The sequence below is a fragment of the Aotus nancymaae genome, unplaced genomic scaffold (genome assembly GCF_030222135.1).
Source record: "Aotus nancymaae isolate 86718 unplaced genomic scaffold, 86718_ANA_hifiasm-v0.15.2.pri h1tg000030l, whole genome shotgun sequence".
In the NCBI taxonomy this organism is placed as follows: domain Eukaryota; kingdom Metazoa; phylum Chordata; class Mammalia; order Primates; family Aotidae; genus Aotus; species Aotus nancymaae.
The window spans coordinates 26,740,752-26,765,900 of record NW_026988443.1 but is presented as its reverse complement, the minus strand read 5'-3'; the positions used below and the strand labels follow the sequence as shown (position 1 = coordinate 26,765,900).

Genomic DNA, 25,149 nt, shown 5'->3' with positions numbered 1-25,149 from the left:
GTGAACTGCTCTGAGATTTACTGTCTTCATCTGTTTCATGAGAAGAATATCCACGATGCTTGCCTCACAGGGTTGTTATGAGGGTCAAATGAGAATGTATGTGAAAGATTTGTAAATGGTAAAGCACTATATTCTTGTTTGTTAGTCCTTTTTCCTTTCTTTGGGTATACCTACAGTCTTCATGTTTTGTTTTACTGATCATTTATTTTTCTTACTGATAGACCATCTTTGTATAGATGTATTCAAATTTCATGTATTCTCTTCCTGTTGTTAGAGAACCTATGTTTGGTCAAAATGCACATAGAAAACAAAATGATCAAATGAAAACTGGTTTAACTAGCAAAAGCCTTGGCACCTGTTGGAAACTATGACCAAGTCAATTATAAGAGCATTTAAATCAGTCATGTTAGTAGGAATGTGGCAATGGCCAGTGCCTCTTCTAGTCACAAGTTTGTTTTCGGAAGGGGGCAAGATACTATTGTAAGAACATTCGCTTGAATACATTTCTCTTTTACCAATTTGAGTGCCTCCTACATAGCCAGCAGTGGACTAAGTGCTGGGTGTGATAAAGAGGCATGACTTAATTATGAGACATGTATATAATCAAATACAGTGTGAGTTAGGACCTGTGACAAACCATTATAATAAAACATGGCCCCATGAGGGTTTTGGAAGAGAGAGAGGGACTTGGCTTCTTTAGTTGGTATGACAGTTTCTTGGTAGATACAGGTCAAATTTTTTTTTGTGGCAGCCAATTCTCATGTGCTTTTAACTCATTGGATTAGTATTAATATTTACATCAGTAAGCCAGGTGATTGTGACTGCCTTTTGTACCATCCTTTTTGAACAGAATGGCAACATGTGGGTTGGATAATCACACTTTTAGGTGAAACTGACTTGCTTAAACTGCTGTATCAGTCAATGCTATTTAAGAATTCAAGATCTGCCTAGCCTCTTGAGGTCCTCTTCAACATTTCTGTCAAGGATTTGGACGAAGATAGTATACATAAAAATGCTCGAAGGAAGAGAAAATGGATCCCATCAGTTAAGCTCCTGCTATGCTTCAGCTGCTTTGTCTATAAAATATCGACTTCACATCTTGCCTACCTCACAAGGTTGTTGTAAGATCAAATCAAATATAATGGATGTAAAAGAAAAAAAAATATGTAGAAAACAAACCACAGTAGTATTAACATACTGGTAACAATGCCACCAATAGAAATCATAGCTATTTTCATATCACATCCATAACGGATATAGTAGCTATTTCAAAATATCCCTTATGCTCATCACTGCCTTAAAATTACAGTAGTAGATCCACCACTGGGCTTTATTAATATATTAATAGAAACTATACATATTATCATACCAAATATTGGTTTTAATATTTAATTGGTTTTAATATTTTGATAGCTGAATTTCAATATAAATTGATTTTCTTTGTAATTCTACATGCTTTATTCTTTACTTTATATATTTAAAAGCATTCTACTAAGAAAGGTCCATAGGCTTTAGGTCTTAGCAGATTGGCAGTGGGGTACATGGCACAGTAAAAGCCAAGAACCCCTGAACAGGGGAAGAGGTTGGAGAAGGGGTGCTAGTTATTCCAGGAAGAGGAAAAGCTTCATCTAGATGTTTCAAATTATACATAATGTTTCTTTAAGGCAAATGTTGGTAGGTATGAAGACAAAACACATACATAACATAACTGTTTTGTGAAACATAGTAAGTAATACATACTCACCATGTTTTTCATAGGAACATGTTTCTGGGGAGCAAACTCATTAAGCATATTCATAGCTCAGCCAGAATTTCTGAAGCTGACAGTAAAGGTCTATCATGACATCAGACTGTGCATGCAGCAGGTTGTGCTGTGATAAAAGCCCAAGAAATATGCCTGAAATACTTATTTGCTACCTTTTCTTGTGTGGTTAGAATGCTAAGCATCATCTAAGAGCAACTAACATTTGCTTTACATGCATTGTAATGGTTATAATAGGTACTGGAAATATAGAGTATGCTAAAAAGTTATCAAACATTAACAGAAGCAGCAGTAGCTGTGGAAAGAGCACTTGACCGGGAGTCGATAGCTTCAGGCCACAGCTTCAAGTCTGACACTAATATCTGTGTTACCATGTGCATGTTTTATTACTGGTAAAATGAAGATAATGACTCCTGCTGTAACTTAGCTCATAAATTTTCTCTAAAGATCAAATGAGTACGTCAATATGCTTACAAAGGTTTGAAACATAATACATATATTATTTATATGGAAATACAAGTGAAATATCAATATTATAACATTTTATGTTTTGAATATAGAAATAAAGTGAAATTTTCTATCCTTGCATTATAAAATATATTGAAGAGGAAACCTTTTAGACAGCTAGAATTTTGAAAATCTGTATATATATAAAATATAAAATACAAATATAGCAAAAGAGTTAAATTCTTACAAGACTGTAGACAATGAAATGTGTTATCTTAAGTCATTAGATAATTCCATAATAAAATCATTTTCTTATGGCTGGCAACAAGCTTTCAAATATGACCTGTAGCATAAGACAGCAATGCATTTATGTATGTGGTGTTTAGATTTAGTGGCACTAAGATCACAAGGACATACACATTTAATTAGTGTACTACATTCAATTCTAAAATTTAGGTCACTTTCTCCAAATAAGCTTGTTCTTCACAGAAACCATGCAAGCAAATGTTGGCAAATATTGCAAACAATGGGAGAAAAGCATGGATCTTAGGATTTTTCTTCCATATATATATATATTCTTAGTAAGATGCTTTTCATTATAAGCTAGCAGAGCAGGATTTAAATACCAACCTGAGTCTTCCATCCTCTAGGTCAATGTTGAAAGTTTATTTCTACAGTAAAATACACCTTTGACATTCTTCGTATCATCATATAAATCAAACAAAGAGAACTGCAATCCAATTCTCTCCATTATTACAGAAGCATACAAGTTACTAACCAGAACATTCTTCCATTTTTAGTTTGAAGTGTTTTTCAACTTTAAGTATGCTTGGAAAATTTTTAAGCCAAGGGTATTGTGATTATACTTGTTAGGCTTTTATTCTATATAAGTTATCTAAGCCAAATGAAGTTCAAAATACTGACCCTTGACTACCAATTAGAATAGTCCCTAATCCTCTATCATGTGCTAAAAGAGACAAATGAGCTAGATTTGAGTTTGAAACTACCACCTCTGAATTAAAAAAAAAAGTGAAGCTTAATATGCATTTGGGAAAGACATGGTTAATGCAAATGGAAGAGAAATGTGGAACACTATTCTAAACTGCTTGTGTTCGTTGATTCCTGAGTACAGACACTTACATCAAGATACAAAGACACATACTTATTAACTCACATGTATGGATCAGAATGACTAAACATTTTAAAATCAGGCGAAGCAAAACCCAGTGGATTCTCCCCCACAGTTTGTACAGTGCAAACATACCCAGTAACACACACCCTTGACCCGTGTAAGACCCAGAAGTGCTTATAATTTTTTAGGCATTAATTACAAATTAGTGAAGCCTGCTGAAGGCAGACACAAAAAGACATACAGATATAAGCATCGAAGCAAGGCAAACACCTGAGAAAAATAGTCAGAAGTTCCCAAACTGAAAAGATTGTATCCTGGACATCCAAGTAGATGAAGGATCCAGGGTGAACAGATTTGTATCCTAGGACCAGAGCAGATGATGGGTTTAGGGACTGCAGTCGTCCCTAAAGATCATTTCCCCCTAGCACCCAAATTTCTAAAAATTAAAGCTTAATGGCTCCAATTCTTTATAAGGTTGTCCTGTCAGTGCGCGAAGCATTGATCAGTGGTCTCAGTCCTGCCAGCTGGCTTCAAGGGCTCTGCCCCCAACAGTTCTTCAGCATCCTTTCTTTTTCCATTCTCTTGAAGAAGGGATGCTCTGTTCACTTAAAGTGAGCTTAGACTTATGAGGTGCTAAGAAACAAGAGTGTGGGTCCCTTCAAGTGGTACTCCCAGATGTAATACTGCAAGTGAGCCAACACAGGATCTTAGCACGGCTAACATGTTTGTGCTACAGAGCCCGTTTGCTACTGGATCCAAATGGATGCCCCAGTCAAAGCAAAAACAAAGCAACAACTAAAAAAGTCTTCCCTCATCGCCCCCCAAATAGCCCATTCCTTTCTAAGTCCAGGCTCCTGAATGCACATGAAACTGTGTAGCCTTGGAGGGTGCGGGGGGATCGGCATCCCTCCTCAGCTGGAGGCTGCATTCAGAAAGAATGGATTTTTTCTGGCTTCTGATAGTCTGAGATATTGTGCCTGTCACTCAGAGGGTGAGGAAAATAGGGTTCAAAACAGAGAACAGAGATGTATAAACAGATGCAAGACAGTGAGAAGACTATACCGAGTTGGGAGACGAAAGAGATTGGTATCAAGCCTTATCCTGGGATGGGCCACTCTTTCTGTTCCTGTAAGAAGCTCCTAGGCTATCTTAATTATAAATATTTATATCTATGGAAGCAATTTCAGAAGGATTTATATCCCAGGGGAGTGCAGATCAATAGATCTAAGCAAACCTCATCTTCAGGCTGACCACTTAACACCGTTATCACCGATTAGGGCTGCTTGGCCCTCTGGGAGGGTGTCAGTTCCCCTCTTGTCCTGCATAGGTCCACCCCATTCTTGGCCCCAAGAGGAAATCAATAACAGGATGTAGGGATCGATACGCAGGACATCTGCTTGGCTGCAGTGGCTCCCCTTAGGATCGGAGTTTGGTTAGCCCTTGTCTATCCCGCAAACCCCTATTCCTTCCCCCAACCCCTCCATCCTTCCAGATCTGCTGGAGCTTTCCAATTTTGATCTTTAGCTTATTCACTGAAATCAGCCCAAATGCTGCTGACTCTTTTGAGGAAGAAAAGAAAGACCTGGTTATCATTTGCCTTACTTTGCAAAAGTAAAAAAACTTACCAGACCTCAAGGATTGAGTCAGAGTCAATTTCCTGCCTCACGGCCCGGGGCATGCTTTCTGCTGCCTGCCGACTGTCTGGCCACCAAGTACTGTCGGAGCAATTGGAGCTGGCTGGGTTACTGTTCCAGGTTTGCCTGCGTCTCCCTACGCTTGATCTGCAGTTGATAGATCCTCTGCTCCTGAAGCATCCAGCTATTGACCCGCCCAGGGAAAGAAAGAAAAAAATGGAAAAAAAATCAATTAATACTAAACGGCTTAACAAAACCCTGCATAGCACAGGCCTGAAGCATATAGGGTAGGAGTTGAGATGGTCTCAGTGGCAACAATGAATGTGGGGACAGGCTCAGCCAGCTAGAAAACCTGATGTTCCAGGGACAGGAAGCCAATATGGTAGGCGTGATCTCTCTCTCTCACACACACGCACACACACACACACACACACACACACTCTCTCTCTCTCTCTCTCTGTCTCTCTCTCTCGGCAGCTTGGTCTGACATGCCCTAGTCTGAGAGCAAAGAGGACAGTGCAGGTACATGTTTGCTGTGAACTAGTGAAGGGTGACACATTCACCAAAACAGAAGAAGGGCTGCAACCAAACTCATAGAACCAGTGGATATTTTTGTTTTCTGGGTTTTTGAAGGGGTCACATGGGTGGAAGAGGAGGAGATATTGTTTTGTTCTGAAAAGATAATACATTTACATGTCACAGGAGAGTTACACGAGGCATTTCTTCGTGTGTCTCCCTGTCACACCACCACATACAGACACACATGAAGCTCTTTTAAGGGGAGCAAGAAAATGAGGAACACCATACCTCAGCTGCCAGGCCCTCTCTCTTCTGCAGGAGCTGGCTTTGAAGGCTCGGGATTTTTGCATCTCGCTGTTCCAGCTGTAAAGAGTTTACATAGGGAGGGAGCAAGGAAGGATCATGAATGTCAACCAATGAGCAATTAGCATGACAAGACTAAAGTATTGATCCACTAAAGCTCCCTGCACTGCTGTAGCCCCAGAGGTAGAGCAGCTCCCCTGTCACTAACTCTGATAGTGCCTTTCGGAAGCCTGTATTGTAGGACTGGCTACTTTTTATATCCCTTATCCCCTTCTCAGGGCAGGGGAGGGTAGCATCTCAATGCTGCCCATCTGCAGCTATCAGAGTAGTCTCCATCCCTGGGCAGAGAGCTGCAGAGAAGAGCATAAAGAATGTAAAGATTTTGGCTGTCCGACTTTATTCATTTTCTAAAAATGCAGCTCCCTTCCGATGGCACCAGGCATTTCTATGTATTGATTGGAAAAGGGCTAGGGCAAAATCCTGGCCTGACAGCTGGGGCTGGAACTAGAGTGGTTTTCCATTCTGCATGGTCAGGGGCAAAGTGACTTTCATAGTACCAACTTCTGGCCAATCCAAATACACACTTCTTGTGCACATAGTACTCATTTTAGTCAGTAAGGGTCAAGAAGGGAGAGGGAAAGATGTTATTTCACTGAAGAGACAACCTTATTCCTAGGTGTAAGTCTATAATACATCGAAAGAGAAAATGATGTAATGGTGTTCAAATGACACTAGCCAGGTGAAATATTACCTCTGTAAGGTTCTTCGTTGTCGTCGTTGATCCCTCCTTTGTTACTCTCAGCTATAGGCATACTAACCTTTCTTCATCATTTTTTCTACTTTTTTCCCTATCCATCCCATGTCTTCACAAATTTATTTCTTAAGTTGCCCTCCTAATTTATTTTCATACTCTTCTTTAAAGACCCCCTAGACCTCCACCTCCTCCATGAAATCTCCCAAGCAGTGGTAATTACTCATTCCTGTGTGGGCTTCTACTCACAGGAAGCCAAAATCTTTACTAGCAGTGGGGAATATCATAATGAACAATATGGTATGGTCAATATACTTAAAGATATGGCTATTACGCTTAAGATACGGTCATTATACTTAAAGATATGGTCATTATATTTAAAGAGCTTACAGACTAAATGAATCAATGATCCATTCATTGACAACAAAACCATCCACCCACCCACCCACCCACCTAACCACCCAGCCAGCTGTCTATTCATTGATACATTCAAATTTTGCTTATCAGGAACTTCCTATTACCAGGAACTACTCTTTGCTAAAAATAGGATGGTGTGGTGGAGACTTGAGTGCTGCTCATAACCATTTTCTCCTCTTGTTCCCAAGCTCACAGATAGTCTACGTTTCCCAGCTTTTTTACAATGGGGCCTTATGACTGAGCTCTGGGCAGTGGAAGAGATACATGCCTAGTATCTGGTGGAAGAGATACATGCCTGGCCTGGCTCATAAAAACCTTCTACATGGCCCTTCCTTCTCCTCCCTTCCAGTGTGACCTTGATGGTGACATGTTGAAGATGGGGGTGCAACCTGGGTGTCTGGGATCCAGTTGGAGAAGAGTACCCTGACCCACTCTGGACTATGATTAAAGGAATCCAATTTTAATGCTGTTAAACAGCTGAGACCTTAGGACTGTTTATGTTAGTGTGAGTGTAGAAGCTAACATTACTTTTACTGACTAACAAAAACACAAAGCAAAAACAGATATGGCCCCTCTTTCACAGAGTCTGGAGCACAGTGGGTGAAAGAGTTATTAATAAAATAACTAAAGAAATAGAAGTAAAAACACAATTGTGATAAGTATAATAAAGGATAGGTACCTGAGGCAACAAACACATGAGCCAGAGGAAACTCACCTAGACAACTGCCATGATGCAATTATGTTGACATATGAAGGGTGAGTACTCAGAGAACATAGGGGTGTTCCATTAAGAAGGAACCGAATGTGGGAAGTTGGTATGGTAAGGAGGAGTAAGGTACAGCCCAGAAACCAAAGGATCAGTGTGAGTAGAACACAGAGAATGAGAAGGAATATGATGCAACGAGACTGGAGAAATAGGTACAGACCCAACCATTCAAGGCCTTATACATTACAGATTTCAGTGTCTAACCTAAGATCACTGGGGACCCATTCAAGTTTTATGCAAGGTTGGTACAAAATCTTCCTTGTATTTTAGAAAGGTCTCTTGGCCTTTCTAAAATACAAGGCTGCAAGCATGAAGAATGAATTGCTAGTTCCATTTCCAGCCATAGGGTGGGTAGGCCAGATAACCCAAATACCGTTCCATCAGAAAGTTAAGATATATTGAATAAAATAGAACATGTATTCTTTTAAATATAGGGCTAAGCTTGTAAGTCAGAAACTCCCAAAATACCAGGTACAAAGAGGGAACTGAAAAAAAAATCAGTAAGCCATGGGATGTGTATCTGCCTTGAGGAGCACTGCCCAGGGATTAGGTTTTAGTACTCACATGGGGACAAGGGTCCATGAAAGTTAGCAAGGGGAAGCTGAGATCTTCACATAAAACTAAGACCCTTAAAAAGATGGCCTCAGGGAAAAAAAATCCATCTATTGTCACAGCAATGCTTGTCTTTTCCTGGCACATAGGAAGGAAACAAGTCTCCTTTGAGAATCTGTGACTATGTTTACAGGGTAAGGGGATTTATAGTTACTATCTACCAAGTTCAGAAACCTCTAAGCTGAAAAATTGAAATCAAACAGTCTCAGGCCAGGAATATTCCTGTGGCATTTGGCAGAAGCAAACCCAAAAATGCTTTAGAGAGCCACACTTTCACACAGGGCACCTAGAATTCCTGTAGATAAGTCCTGCTGAGGATGTACCCACACATTACGAAACTAAAGACCATAAGTGAATGCAGACAAAGCAAATAGTAGATTTATACCTTTGTGAACTTCAGGTGATAGAACAATCTGGTAAAGACTGCAAATAAGTATGCTTAAAATGATTAAAGATGTAAGAGAAGGTGACAAAATCATGCAAAAATAGCAAGGCATTTTGAAGAAAAAAGAGAGACAGAATGAACTGGAGGAGGATTAAAAGTCATGCATTCAGATCAAGAATGTAACTTTAGGCCAGCATAGTGGCTCACACCTGTAACTCCAGGACTTTGGGAGCCCAAGGTGGGAGGATCACTTGAGGCTAGGAGTTTTAGACCAGCCTGGGCAACATAGTGAGACCCTGTCTCTAAAAAAAAAAAATACAAAAATTAGCTGGGTTTGGTGGTGTACCTCTGTAGTCCCAGTTACTCAGGAAGCTGAGAGGGGAGGGGTGCTTGAACCAAGGAGGTTGAGACTGCAGTGAGCTATGATCATGTCACTGCAGTCCAGCCTGGGTGACAGAGTGAGACCCCCATCTCAAAAAGAATGCAACTTCTTCTAAAATGTGCAGGACTCTTGGTATGATATCAGGATTTAGGAAGCAATCATATTTTTTTCTTTTCTTTCTGTTAAATATGTTATTTATATGGGACAAACCTCTCACTTGCTCTGTCAGTGACATCAAATATATAAGGGCATAATGACGGCTCCAAAGCAAGAAACATTTTCCATATTTAAAACTGATGATCAGCTCATAAGACATTCTCTCTGTTATGATTGCTGAATGTCTCATAAAGGAAAATATCATCTCAGTGTGATTTCTTTGCTTCTTTGCACTGTTCAGCTCAATGTTCTCTCTCCAGCTGGGCACAATTTGAGGACACTGGCCTTTTCAATGGTGGACAAAAAGCCATAATGGGAGGGAGGTGGCAAACATCAAAGGAAAGCTCAAAATAAGGAAGGCTCGTTATTTTATCAGAAACTACTTTTTCTTGTTACTGTTTCAAAAATTATTCCCATGCCTCACAAAATAACTGAGAATAAGCAATGTACTGACATCAAGAAGTTACCCAGTCTGCCTAAGCTGGTGCTCTGGATGAACCAAATCCTGGGATATTTCTTTATGGACCCAGGCTTAAACTGTAGTGAGGGTTTTTGGTAGTGAAGAGACTTAGATGGTACTAGATGATTTCAAGTTCAGCTGGAATCAGGTCAGTTTCACTCAATGTCTTATGAGACATTTATCACCATCGCCATCATCATTTTTATTGAAGTTCAACTGTCTGCCAGACCACATGCTATTTCATCTTACTGTCAGAAAACCTCTGCAGAGTGGGCACTAATATCCCCACTTCTTGGATGAAAGATACAGAAAAATGAAATGACCCAAATATTCTCATGTTATATTACAACCAGGGATAGGATAAACACCCTTAGTCCTCCTAAGTAGGTTTAAATAGAGACAAAGTCATTCAGAGCCCTAAGAAGAGCAGGGGCTGATAGGGAACTTCTTTCTCTGTGGCTTCAAAGCAAGTTGTTCTAAGAAGCCAAAACGAGACAATTGAGCTAAACCACATTCATCTGTCTTCCAGCAGGGACCACAGATTTACCAGGTGGAAGAGAGGTACTTTAGACAACAATGATTTACAAAATTTGGTGTCTCCATTGGGGCTGCTTTCAATCAGGGCAGCTGATGAAAACGTCAGGTTATCTGAGCCCCACTTCTTTCTTTCTCACTCTAACATCCCACCTATCCACAAGGCCTGCTTGTTGTTCCTTCAGACATGTCCTGATCTATTCACACCCCACCATCCCAAGACCATCCTGTTCCAAGCCACCATCAACTATAGCATGTCCCAGGAGACTCCTAATGGGCCTTCCTGCCCCCACTTTGCACCTTACAATCAGCCCTCCTGACAGCAGCCAGCTCTATCTTTTACCAATGAAATCAGATAATGCCACTCCCTCACTCAAAACTCTTCAAGGGCTTCCCATTGCACTTCACTAAAATCCCACCTCTTTGTCAAGGTCTGCCCCACCTCTTGTCCTTTAGGTGTCTGCTTAAATATCATCTTCTCAGAGACTACACACCTCAGAGGCAGTTCTCATCACCTTATCCTGTATGTTATCTTGCTTTTGGACAGTAAATCTCAATGATCAAGCACAGTGTCAGGCAAAAGGACACTGAGTATTGTTTACAAGAATGAGTAAGTGAATTCCATATCTTCAATGACATGCATGACTTCTAAGATAGAGGAAATGAGACACCTGAGGACTAAGAAAACTTATTATTAATTGGTCTTCCCTGGAAGGAAAGTATTTGATCTGTTGTCTCAAGAAAGGTAATTTATATAAGAAAATCAGAATAAATATTATTTTTTAATGTGTAACTGGGTGAAACTGGACTGATAAAAATAAAAGTCTGGACTATTAACTATTTGAGCTTACTATTTATGAAGTTACAGTATTTTTAATTACATTTACATCAATATAGTATTTTCTAGTTTCAAAAGCACTTTACTATATATTAACTCATCTTTTTTTCAAAGCACCTTTATGAAGGAGACAGGTATTGTTCTCTGCATTTTACAGATTTTAAAACGTGCTAACGCCACTATAGCCAGTGAGTATCAGGTCACAATATGGCCTGGCAAACCTGAAGGCCCAAAGACTAACCTTACAAGCCTATTTTCATTTATGTCACATTAGGAAAAGGACGGATAGTATACACAGAGGAAAGACTTTTGTTTAGGGTGATATATGATGTTTCCTAGGGTAGGTATAACAAATTACCACAAACTGGATGGCTTAACACAGTTTAGAAGGCTAGATGTCCAAAATCAAGGTGTTGGCAGAGCTGTGCTCTCTCTGAAGGTTTTAGGGGAGGATCCTTCCCTGCCTCTTCCATCTTCTGGTGTCTCCTGGAAATTCTTGCATTCCTTAGCTTGTAGCAATATCACTGCAATCTCTGTATGTCCTTTCTTCTTCTTATAAGGATACCAGTAATCAGATCTAGGATCCATCCAAATCCAGTATGACCTCATCTTAACTAATTATATCCACAAAGACAAAATAAGATCATATTCTGAGATTCTGGGTGGACAAGATTTTGGAGGGGGCATTATTCAACCCACTACAGATGGTCAGTATGAAAGTGTAAACATCGCCTTCCTGTTCATCCTCATTTCTGTGTGGATTTCTTGTTCTTTAAAAGAACAAGGATCCTAAATACTTTCTCCTTGCATTTTGTTCTCTCCCCTGCTTCTGACTCATCCCCACTGGCTCTTATTCCTGTCCCTTCCCCTTCCAGTAATATTTCTGCAACATTCTGTATGTATGAGTCACACATATACAAATGCACATTATGAATCCATTGCAACAGTACAACTTGGTTTTCATTACAAACTTTTCTAGGATATGGATTCCAATGATGTTCCAAAAATCAGATAATTCAATTCTAGCTAGAAGCATACTAGCTCTTAGGCAGAAGAGCAGCCAGTGATTCCAGGCTGTGGGAAAGGAAGGCTGGAGGAACAGTTCATCAATAGCTAAATCATAGGGTTCCTATTAATAGTTATATAACTAGGATTGTTTCAATATAGCATTTAAGGTTTATAGTCTTTATGATGGTCTTTCTCATGCCAAAGGAAAGTATACTTAAAAGATAATGACTTATTTCAGAATCTCTTGGTACTAATCCATTTTGAGCTCCATTTCACAAGCTCTATTTCAAGTGAATATTTACATAGTGTTCATAGCTATGGTCTTTATATTGTAGCATCACATGTTCATAGATATTGTGGTCTTTGATGATCTCTTCTGATATCTGCTTCATTTTCCTTCCCTGGTTACAGAGGAAAACACATACCTATAAAGAATCATTTATGTTTTTTTTTCTCTGCTTGCAGTTTTGACTAGCTCATTGTCTCACTGAATATGGCTGTATTCAGTTCCTACTGATCCCAAGAGACTATTGCTGAAGATTTTTTTTTTTTTAACCTACCAGAGGAAGTTTCTGGATCTCTGGTCTTAAAATCCTGTTTCCATTTATTCTTGAAGAAAAATATTAAAAAGAAAAAATGATGTTATGCCTTGCACATAGTAGGAATTCATCAATATTTATTTCATTTGGAAATTGAAAGCAATATTTTGTTTTAAGTTGTATTAAATTAAAATATGGCTTTTACTTGGTGATGGCAAAATGGTGCTGGAACAACACCCAACAACGCACCAAATGTTCTAAAACAAATTCAGATAAATAAAAATATTACAAATAGGCACATAAAATTACTAGAAGAAATAATGAGAGAATTTTTAAAAAGAATGTTGGAGAGAAGTCTTTTCAAAATATGACACACAACCCAGAAGTCAAAACATAAGGATTTATAAATTCATCATCATAAAAGTAAAACAAATTTCTATGATGAAAAAATCATCATAAGTAAACAGAAAAATGACAAACTGGGAAAAATTTATAATTCACATAACAGACAAAGGGCTAATTTCTATAATATATGTATAAGAAGCTCCTATAAATCAATATATAAAAGTCTAATAACCTAATGGAAAACAGGGAAATAGTTCATAGGAAAAGAAATAAAATTACTTTTAAGCATATTAAGAAAACAGTCTCACTCACAATAAGAGAAACACAAATCATCTCCATACTGAGATACCATTTTATATTTAATATATTTGCAAAACTCCCAAACTATTGATACTACCATGAACTTGTAAAGGTGTGAATAGGTTTAGTTCATACATTGATGGTGGAAGTGGAAAGTGGTACAAACTCTATGGAATGCAATTTTCCAAGGCCCATTAAAATGACATGCAGCTGCCCTTTGACCTAGCAAGTCCAGTTCTATGAATTTATCCTACAGATATGCCTGCACATATGTGAAATAGCACATGTAGAAATCTATTCATTGCAGTTTTATAAAAGATTAGAAAATACCTAAAGGACCATCAGTAGGACGCTGGTTACATAAACAATAGTTTGTCCACAAAATGGGATACTATGAAGCTATGAAAAACATTTAATATTCTCCTAAACAGAAATTCTTTCTTTGCAACCATTGCAGGAAAATAAAATAGATGAGAGGCGGGGTCCAGAAAGGTCATAATATCTATGAACATAATACATTGTAAAGTGAAAAAAAAAACAAAAAAGGTGCAGAACGGGGTGTGTAGTATGCTATTTGTGTAAAATTGGACAGATGGGCATACACATGTATTACTATTTCCTTGTATATGTATGGAATATCTAAAAGGGTACACAAAAACTGATAAAATGCCTTGTCTTTGGGAAAGGGAACAAGGTGGTAGAAACAGAGAGGATTTTCACTGTGATCCTTTTGTACTTTGTTTTGTGAACTCTAAATATATATTCTCTATTTAATAAATAAATATATTTTAAAAATGGTTCTTGCACATAGACATACCCATAACCACACGTACACCCAGATCAGACTTCATTTGCTTAATCAGATCTCAGACTCAGAAAGATGAATAAATACTTGGCATGTGAGGTTCTCGGCAACATTATGAGGCTACTGGACTTTAGGAGTTACTGATATATTGACACCTGTGCTATAGTTAGGGTAAGTGGAACTCACCAGTCAAACATACTTATCTTCTGAATTCCTAGCATATGCCAGGCACATTTGTTGAATTCAAAAACAAAAATATGAAGGATAAAATACAGGTTTCACAGCAAATGGACATTGTGGATAATCCCCAATTATCGGTAAAGTAAAAATAATCATAGTTGTTATGCCCAGTAAGTCTGGAAACTTGACTTCCAATACTGGGCTGTCAGTTCACTGCCAGTTACATTTCTCCGTGAAGTATCCTAACTGCAGCATTTTTTATAAGAGTGAATGACCAATCTCTTCATATAGGGTTATGTCTAGGTCTTCAGCTTTTCAGACCTGGAAAGACCTCAGTGTGTTCCCTAGCATCTCAGTCTGACAGTTTTCCTCTTTGCCTTCAAATACAGACAAGTCTTCCTGTTACCCCAAAAAATATTCTGTTGAGCCAATGGCCCATTTTGCTATCCTTCTATATTGCTCTTCCTTTTCTCTGTCAAATTTCTCAAATATGGGAATTATGCTTGCTTCTCCCATAATTTAAATTGACTGATACTTCTGTCTCTCTCCCTTATTGAGGTAAAATTCACATAAGATACAACTATTTTAATGTGTACAGTTTAGTGGCATTAGTACATTCACAATGTTGCCCAGTTATCACCTCTATCTAGTTCCAAAACATGTCATCATCCTCCAAAGGAGACCCTGCACCTATTAAGGGATCACTCTCTGTTCGCTCCTCCCCACAGACACTGGCAACCACTAATCTGGTTTCTGTCTTTATGGATTTGCCTAGTCTGTATATTTTATATAAATGGAATCAAACATATGTGACCCTTGGTGTCTGGCTTCTCTTGAGGTTCATCCATATTATAACGGGGGTGTCCAATCTTTTGGCTTCCCTGGGCCACATTGGAAGAAGAATTGTCTTGGGCCACACATAAAATACACTAACACTAACGATAGCTGATGAGTTAAAATAAATAAATAAACTCATAATATTGTAAGAAAATTCACAAATTTGTGTTGGACCACATTCAAGGCCATCCTAGGTTGCACGCGGCCTGAAGGCTGCAGATTGGACAAGCTTGTGGGGACTTCTTTCTTTTTCGTGGCTAAATAGTTCATTGTACAGATGTACTACATTTTGTTTACCCATTCACTCCATTGATGGGCATCTGTGTTGTCTCCACTTTTTGGCCATTGCAAATAGTGCTACTATGAACATTTGTGTACACATATTTGGTCAACCAGTTTTCAATTATTTGGGGTATATACCTAAGAAGGGGGATTGCTGGGTCACATGGTAATCCTATGTTTAACTTTTTGGAAACTTTTTGTGTCTCTTTTTGAAGTAGTTTTCTCAGGCACAGGGTGCAGACATTCATGACAGGCTCTTTCATTCAACAAATGCTTATTAAGTGTCTACTAAGGGACATGCCCTTTGCTCAGACATTGGGGGATTCAAAGGTGAGCAAAAGAGTCTCTTCGTTGAAGGGCCCAGGGTCTGGCAAGAAGAAATAGATGGGGAAAAGAAGTAAAACACAGATGGGGTCATATGTTTCCAACAATGAAAACTCTCCAGAGACTTACCATGGCAACTGTAAGAAAACCTAAATGCTTTACTAGAGCCTTCAAGGCTCTGTCTTTGCAGGTGACCTTATGCAATCTCCATGTGGGAAAAATTGTGCTTGCTCATAGCTGTACCTTAGAACCTAGAGGAGTAGGTCCTTCATGAATATTTGTAAAACATAAATCAATGAAGAAATGGGTGAATGTCCCTCTGTTCTTCTCCTTGGCCTCTATGCTCTATGTTCTAGCCTTCGTCCTCTGTGCCTTGAATATGCCAACTCATTTCTTTCTCAGGGGTTTTGCACTTGTTGGTCCTTTTACTTGGAATGCTGGTCCCCAGATCATCACATGACTGCTTCCTTCTCATCATTCAGCACCCCGCCCCCGACTACCCTAGCTCAGAGACACACCCAACTCCATGCACTTACATGTTATCCCATCTTATTTTTTTCATTGAACTTATCCATTTCTGAACATGTTTATTTCTTATACTCTCCCTCTAAATTTAGCTCCTGTTTATATCATTTGCTGCTACATCACCTATACCTGGCTCATGAATAGGTGATCAATAAATATTTGCTGACTGATGAATAACTGCACTACAGTGGTATCAAATGCTTACATCGTCGTATGTACAAAGCCCAGCGTTGACTCCAAGGAGGGGGTGAGCGAGGAGGAGTCCTGGGAGCTGAGCTTCCAGTTTCCTACCTCTGCGTCCACCTTCAAAGCTTCTACAATTATCTCTATGCCCCAAACATACCTCTGTCCCATGCAAATTCCTATATTTCTTACTACGCACTGGACATTTCCAAATTATAATTCCCTAGCCCCAACAAACTGAATTTTTTCCTGCAAACTTAGTACTGCTTTGACTGCTATGTTTTCTTCAGCTGTGACATCAAACCATCAAAACACCAGTTCTAAATAACTTTAAGAGTATAATTGGATTGTTTGTAACACAAAGGATAAATACTTTAGGGGGTGGATACCTAAGTTCCCATGACATGCTTATTTCATATTGCATGCCTGTATCAAGGGAGGTACCCTTGTACCCTTGTACTCATGTACCCCATAAATATATATACCTACTATGTACCCACAAAAATTAAAAAAAATTAAAACTGGAAAAACAACAATACCCCAAAACCATCAGTTCCTTCAATGCTTCTAATCTTATCTTCCATTCCCCAAGAGAAGCAATACAGTTAGCCTGATCCCAAACACACCAGAAATAGCATGTTGTGATTTCCAAGTATGGCCTTTCCTTTGCAATTGCCTATCCAAAGATTTCTAACACCTATATGAGACCTTAACCAACTGTTCCAGTCCACATTTATTTGGCCTTCATCTGACCTCCTAAAGCCCATAATATCTGTGCCTCTCATTTTGGTATTTAATAAACATGACCTTGTTTAAATAGAAATATTTCACTGATTTACTCCAAAGAACTAAAAATTCTTGAAATATAGGCTGTTTAAAATCTCTTAATAATATCCACAACATCTCACACATAGTATATACATAGGCAGTATCTTAGTGAGTAAATAAATGTGAATATTGAGAAACAATGAGAAAATTTATCATGGGCCAGGAAAGGATTTCCAGAGAGGCTAAAGGTAGAGACAACTTGTATCTTTGCTTTCTATAAATTCTTCTTGCAGTAGTTCTCAATCCTGGCTCCATGTTAGAATCACGAGAAATCTTTACCAATGGTAGGGCCCCATTTCTAGAGATTCTGATTTAGTTGGTCTTGTTTGGAACTCTGGAGTTTTTTTCAGAATTCATCATGGTTTATAAAATGTTAATTATATATTTTCATGGATACTTTCTTTTTATTCTTGAGTTTGTGAGTTTTATGTATGACAGACTATACGGATGTCACAGTAAAGCAGGGGTACCACTGCAATGTGAACTTTCAGTTTAGAACAACCTTATGATGAAATGTTTGAAGAAAACAGTGCTATGGTCTGAATATTTGTGTCACTCTAAAATTCATGTGTTAAGTTAGCAGTGTTATGGTGTGGGGAGGTGGGGCCTTTGAGAGGTGATTAGGTCAGGAGGGCAGAATCCTCACAAATGGGATTAATGACCTAATAAAAGAGGCCCCTGAGAGCTGTCTTGCCCCTTCTACTATGTGAAGACACAGTGAGAAGTTACCACCTATGAACCAGGATACTGAACCACCTTCATCAGACACTGAATCTGCTGACATTTTGATTTAGACTTCCCAGCCTCCAGATTTATAAGAAATAAATTTCTGTTGTTTATAAGCTACTCTGTTTATGGTATCTTGTTATAGCAGTCCAAATAGACTAAGACACAGAGTAAAATTTCCATTGATAATATTAAAACTAAACATACAGAAGAGGTGGTAGACACTATTTGTTTGTCATTCAACAAACATTACAACTCTTCTTTGCTAACAAAACTCTGATTTTGTTCAAATGGTAATGTGCCCAGCCTCAGGGGATGGATCACAATTGGCCTGGGACCATTTGGCAATCCTATGCCCCTTTGTTTGATACTTACCTTTCTAGCTCCTTGAAGCTAAGGTGACAGAGTCCCTGCCAAGGATATTTATGGGTAAGTCTATTGAGGGGTTACTGGAAAATAGTTTGCTTTTTTTTTTTTTTTTTTTTGAGACGGAGTTTCGCTCTTGTTACCCAGGCTGGAGTGCAATGGCGCGATCTCGGCTCACCGCAACCTCCGCCTCCTGGGTTCAGGCAATTCTCCTGCCTCAGCCTCCTGAGTAGCTGGGATTACAGGCACACATCACCATGCCCGGCTAATTTTTGTATTTTTAGTAGAGATGGGGTTTCACCATGTTGACCAGGATGGTCTCGATCTCTTGACCTCGTGATTCACCCGCCTCGGCCTCCCAAAGTGCTGGGAATACAGGCGTGAGCCACCGCGCCTGGCAATAGTTTGCTTTCTTACAAAGAGGCTGGACTTGTTTATGTCTTATTTTCCTTCCTGATAAGATACTTCATCAGCATTACCAAAAGTAAAAACACAGGGACAAAAAGCCAACATACCAAACATGATAGGACAGAAGGAGGAAGAGGTTTTGAGTTTCTGATAATATTATTGAGTCTCTGGAACTATCAACCTTCTAACATCTTACCATCTGAGATTAAATGTCTTTATTACATACTCAACTAATAGATGTTGAGTTTTCTGTTGTTTTCTGCCAAAAGCATTCTCAACTGTCTTAGTCTGCTCATACTGCCATAAGGAAAATACCATAAACCAAGTGACTTAAACAACAGAAATTTATTTTCTCACGGTTCTGGAGGCTAGAAGTCCGAGATCAAAATTCAGTAGGTTGGTTCCCGGTGAGGGCATCCTGGCTTGCAGACAGCTGCCTTCTCGATCGTGTCCTCACATGGTCTTTCCTGAGTACATCCATGTACATCAGGAAAGAGCAAGATCTCCAAGGTCTCTTTTTATAAGGACATGAATCCTATCATGAGGGCCCCATCCACATAACCTCATCTGATCCTAATTACTTCCTAATGCCCTATTTTCAAGTACCATTAAATTGGAGCTTAAGGCTTCATCACATGAGTTTTGCAGGGAACACAATCAATCCCCAACACCAACTAATACAAAATTGCCCTTTTCACATATAGGAATATCTTTGAGCCAATGGCTACTATCAAGGCTAAAAGAAAAGCCTTGTCTATGGTTTTAATGGCATTCCTCCGGGGATGATAAAAAATCATGGATGTACCATGAAGAATATTGCAGAACACATAAAAATGTGGCAAAAATTGTTTAAATTCAAAAAATAATGACAAAGTAGAAATCATCTGTCTATTCATTCACTAAATATTCATTGAATGCTATTATATGCACTTCACCTTGTGGGGATTCAAAAGTGAAAGTTGCAGGGTCCCAGACCTCTACAGTCTTTTAGGAAAGATAAGAGATAGAGAAATGGCTGGCGAACAAAGAACACAATTTTCACCCTACGGAGATACAGAGTGCTAGGAAAGTTCAGTGTTAGGTAAGAGAACTTCATGGAAGAGGTGAGAGTTGGCATGTTCCTTACATTAGCATGAGCATCTCTGTAGAAGCAAGATGTAAAGTGCTGCAGGGAGCCATATACATAGCATTGTCCCATCTGCTTTGGGCTGCCTTCTCTCAGAACGGATTCTCCTGCTGAAAATGGACAGCTAATCAACTTAGTCATGAATCTGCAGCAGAGATTCATAGGAGGAATTCATAATTGCCTGGAAGAAATGTTTCACTTTAATCCAGGGTACTAACTTTTTTCGGCCACTTTAATATTATTTAGGAACGTGGCAAGGTAATTAACCAGCAGTTTGTGTTAATACACTTATAAAACATAAAATCATTATTACTTTCTCATCAGATCAATCATTAATACCTTTAACTATCAGAGACATTGGTTCTTAGCCTTCAATAAATTATTGGGGAAACTGCTATAATTATAAAAGCCAATACATTGTTTGACCCCTTAAGGACAGCTAAAGAAAATTCATGTCGTGTCAGTGAAGGTTATCTAATTTCTTCCAAATTTTCATTAGTCCTACCATGTACCTTACTGCCACTTCAACTAGCTTGCTCTTAACATTCACGGAACCTGAGGTGAGAGCTCAAACGGAGGTCTGTATTTGATATATCCAAATATTTAAAGGTTACAAATCAAATTGTTACATAAAAACATAAAACATGTATCTTCTTACTCTGACAAATATATACTTTCATTACACCCTGATAAACCACATTCTAGTTAGGAACCCTTAGACTTTACAGCATGACAATGTGGGTATTTAGTACACAGGTCCCAGACTTCAACCCAGCCCCCTTTTCTTTCTACCTCTGGCTTTGTCTCTCAGTATGAATTACTTCATGCAGACTTGTGTAGACACTCTCCTTACACATTCAAAATTCATTCATTTCCCAGTCCTGCAAACAGTCACCCCTTGGATACCCCTCAGGCCTAGTGTTGTAGACCAAAACGATGGACCCAAGGAAGAGTCCTGTACAGGTCTTACAGGCACGCTTGAATTTCTAGAGTCCTGAGGAATGGACTGTGGTCTAAAGTCAGGGAGTTGGTAAGTGATGAGTGGGCACCATGCCCCCCATACCTCTGATCCCATGGACCCACCTGGGATGAGAAGGGATGAGATGGAGTCAGAGTGGGGCCAGAGCAGAGTCCTCAAATATGAGGCACAGAACTGGGGCCCCTCTTGCTGTACCTTAGACTCTCTGCTCTGCTGCTTGTCTACTAAATGCTGCCTGCTCATAGTATTTAACCTATATGAGCCTCAGTTTCCTGATCTGTATGAGGGGTCTTAAATCAGCTGCTTCTGCTACTACACATGGTTGTTGAGAGAGTCACATAAATTTAACAGTGTATGTGAGCACTTTGTAAAAATTCTGTACACTAGTAATGTATTGTTACTATGCCACTTTTTTTTTTGGTTTGCCATTTTACTGTACACTAATGGAAGGGTAAAGCACCTGTCTGCTGTGCACCTGTTCTGATATTCTCATTAACATTTAACCAAAAATCAAGAATGAAAAGCTGATGACAAGAAGGCAAAGATTATTAAATGAACATCCTTTAGGTTTTATTTTTCCTAAACTTGCTGATTCCTCCAGGTCCAGAAGGATGACTTTAGGACCCTCAGTTTGTGGACATGCGCTGATTTGCATGGGCGTGAGATTTATACTGTGTGAGGAACATTACTCTCCAGCTGTAAGGTAGGGTAACTCCAGCATTAAGCAGGAAGCTGACTGATATCTCATCCTTTCAGCCGGCAGAGAATATGCAGTATACCTTTGTGGCAAAGGCAGGAGACTGAACGAGTGGGGTGTGCCGGGAAATGAATTACACTGTGAGCTTCTGCATCCATAAAAATGAGGCCACTCTTGGGTCAGGCGGGTGGGTGATGTGTCACACAGGCAGGTTAAACTGATTCGACCCTCTGGCTCACTGATTTGAAGCTGACAAAAGGAGCTGTGCTGCGGCTCTGGGCTCAGAATTATCTTACTATTTTCTCTGGCTATTTTGAACCAGGGAAGCCTCTGGATTTTTATTTTTTTTTAGGATTGTATTTTCTTTCTTTTTTCTTCTTCTTTTAAAAAACCTATTTCATTCCTATTTTCACAAAAATCCCAATCAGTCTCATTCTCAGGGTAGGGATTTTGCCATATTTGGGGCAAAATCCCCATATCTTTATCCTCTTTCAGCATCTTGCTAAATAGAACAAATTGTGCTATTTCTGGTTTTTTGCTTTTCAAAAGCAATTACTTCCCTGTCATTTCTAGACATTCAGGCAGAAGAGTCCGCCTTGATTACCCATCCTTCCTCTTCCCTCCCCCTTTCAAGTCTCTGGCTTCTGCACTGTTAGGGAAAGATTCAATTAAATGAGGTGTCAATGGAGCTACAATGGTTTCAGGTCAGAGACGTCAGTAAAAAGCTCCAGAGTTATGCTGGCCCTGTGTATGTAAATGTATATATTTATAGCAGGGATGTCAACCTGCAGGACTCTCCTCCTCTGCTCTTCCCTGATCAAAGATGATTGCTGAGGCAATTACTGCAAAGGAAAAGAAAATCAGGGCCCCCTCTTCATCCCTGTGCTGTTGGAGTTTAATTGCTTGGAATAATGGAGTAGGAGTCCCTTTCCTTTGCACATGGTCACGTTCACACACATACAATCTTTCACAAATGGTTGTACTAGGGCATAAACACACATGATGGCTGTGCAGGAAAATATTCAAGTACCCCTAAGTCCTATGCATGTACATATACATAGAGCTGCCTGTATGATACAAGGAAAAAATACTGTGCTCTCTGACTAATTCAATAAAAGTGATGCATAGCATCTGGCCCACATTAAAAGCTTATTGTTTTCTTCCTTTATAAAAGACTGAAATTTTTTATTCTTATATTAAAAGAGATCAAGTCAAAAAAAAGGAAGAAAATATAGGGAGAAGTAACAGCAACAAAATACACAACTTCTTTAAACTGCTTTTGTTGTTTGTTTAATTCTTCTCTACACATCACAGAAGTCCTAGGTCTCTGCACAAACACTTCACATGTTAAAACCCCTCTCAGATCCTTCTTGCTTTGTGTATGTAGTTACAAGGACAAGTTGAGTATTCCATACTGTTCACTGTGTTCTAGGTGATTCTGTTTTTGTTCTCATATGGCACAGGTCAGGAAGAGGAACTCTAAGGTTCATCAACAAATATAAGGAGTGACATTCAGACACAGAAAATTTGAGCTCTGTCTATAATTAGTTCTGCTGTGTCCAGGCATCGGTAATGCACATGGCATCAAGCTGGGGTGAACTTGTGGTCACACAAGGAACACGGGCTCTAAGCATCCACATGGAAAATTTAGATTTTCAGTTCAGCCTCCTGAAGGCTGTCAGGTTTTAAATATTATTAGTTGGCTTAATTGGTTCGTGTTTTGATGGCAAAAGAGTAAAGATGGGGGGGAAAAAACCTCTCACAAATCCTGTAATTAACACAAAGACACACCACAGACACTTGGCTTTGTGTTAGGACCACTGCAAGTTTTTGTTTTTGTGGATTAAATAGTTAAGGCGGGGAGTGAAGTACATGCCCATCCTTCCTAGGAAAGTTAAGAATAAACACAGATTTTTGGAAAGGAATTTAGACATTTTTTCCCACTGTTGCGATTTTTGAAATTTTGATTTTTTTTTCTAAAAATTTCAGAAAATGGAACCAAGTATAAACCAAAAAGGCAAAATCCCAAAGTTTCACTATCATGAGAACAACACTGTAAAGACCTGCACCCATGATTCAATTACTTCCCACAGGGTCCCTCCCACAATACGTGGGAATTCAAGATGAGATTTGGGTGGGGACACAGCCAAACCATATCAAACATCCTTTTATTTTTGCTTTTCATTCTTTTCTCCTATTTAAAAAGTTTATTTTTAATTGACCAATAATTTCACATATGCCTAGGGTACATAGTAATGTTTTGATGCATATAATGTGTAGTGATCAGATCAGGGTAATTCATGTATGCATTGCTTCAAACATTTATCGTTTCTTTGGGTTGGGAAAGTTCAGTATCCTTCTTCTAGCTATCTGAAACTAAATAACATACTATTGTTAACTATAGTCATCCTACAGTGATAATAGAACACTAGAACTTATCCCTCCTATTTAGTTGTAATTTTGTATCTTTTAATAAATCTGTCCCTATCTCTCCCTTCTTTCTATACTTTCTAGCCTCTAGTATGGTCTGTTCTACTTTTCACTTTTATGGGAGCAACTTTTTTTTAGCTTTAACATATAAATGAGAACATGTGTTCAACTTTCTGTTCCTGGCTTATTGTACTTAACATAATATCTTCCAGTTCCATTTATGTTGCTGCAAATGATGAGATTTCAATTTTTTATGGCAAAATAGTATCCCATTGTGCATATATACTACATTTTCTTTATCCATTTATTTCTTGTTAACTACCTTGGTTGACTCTACAGCTTCGCTATTGTGAATAATGCTGCAATAAACATGAGGGGCAAATATATCTTCAGTATTATGATTTCATTTCCTTTAAATAAATGCCCAGTAGTGGGATTCCATGGGATCATATGGTAGGTCTATTTGTAGTTTCTTAAGGAACCTATATACTGTTTTCCATGGTGGTTGTACACACCAACAGTGTGTAAGGGCTCCTTCTTCTCTGCATCCTTGCCAGCATTTGTTATTTTTTGACTCTTTGATAACAGCCATCCTAATTGGGGTGAGATGATACCTGAATGTAGTTTTGATTTGCAATTCTCTGATGATTAGTGACGCTGAGCATTTTTTCATATATTTTTGGTTATTTTCATGTCTCTTGAGAAATGTTTGTTGAGATCATTTGCCCATTTTTGATTGAATTGTTTGGGTTTTTTTTTCTGTTGAGATGTTTGGGTTTCTTATGTATTCTTGATATTAATCCCCTTTCAGATGAGTAGTCTGCAAATATTTCCTCCTAGTCTGTAATTGTCTTTTTGCTCTATTGATTGTTTCCCTTGCTATGCTTTTTAATTTGACATAATCCCATTTGCTTGTTTTTTCCTTTGATACCTGTGCTTTTGAAATCTTATTCATAAAATCTTTTCCCAGACCAGTGTCCTTAAGCATTTTTCCTATTTTTTTTTTCTAACAGTTTACTGGTTGGGGTCTTACATTTAGGTCTTTTTCTTATTTTGAGTTGACTTTTGTATAGTGTGAGAGGTGGGGTTCTAGTTTCATTCTTCTGCAGCTGATTCTAGGTTTGAGGCAGGAAATACACAAGATGAGTCTGAATTTCTTAACA

The 25,149-nt window shown here is 38.8% G+C and overlaps 1 long non-coding RNA gene across 1 annotated transcript in view; it reads right to left on the bottom strand.

Moving 5' to 3' along the window:
• Positions 1–5,048: 5,048 nt before the first annotated feature.
• The window catches only part of LOC105706762 (uncharacterized), a 52,658-nt gene continuing 32,557 nt past the window's right edge, over positions 5,049–25,149 (bottom strand). Inside the window, exons 2-3 of the long non-coding RNA XR_001104910.2 lie at positions 5,783–5,857; positions 5,049–5,159 (exon numbers count right to left, since the gene is read on the bottom strand). This is a non-coding gene — a long non-coding RNA (uncharacterized LOC105706762). The remainder of the gene's footprint in view (positions 5,160–5,782; positions 5,858–25,149) is intronic.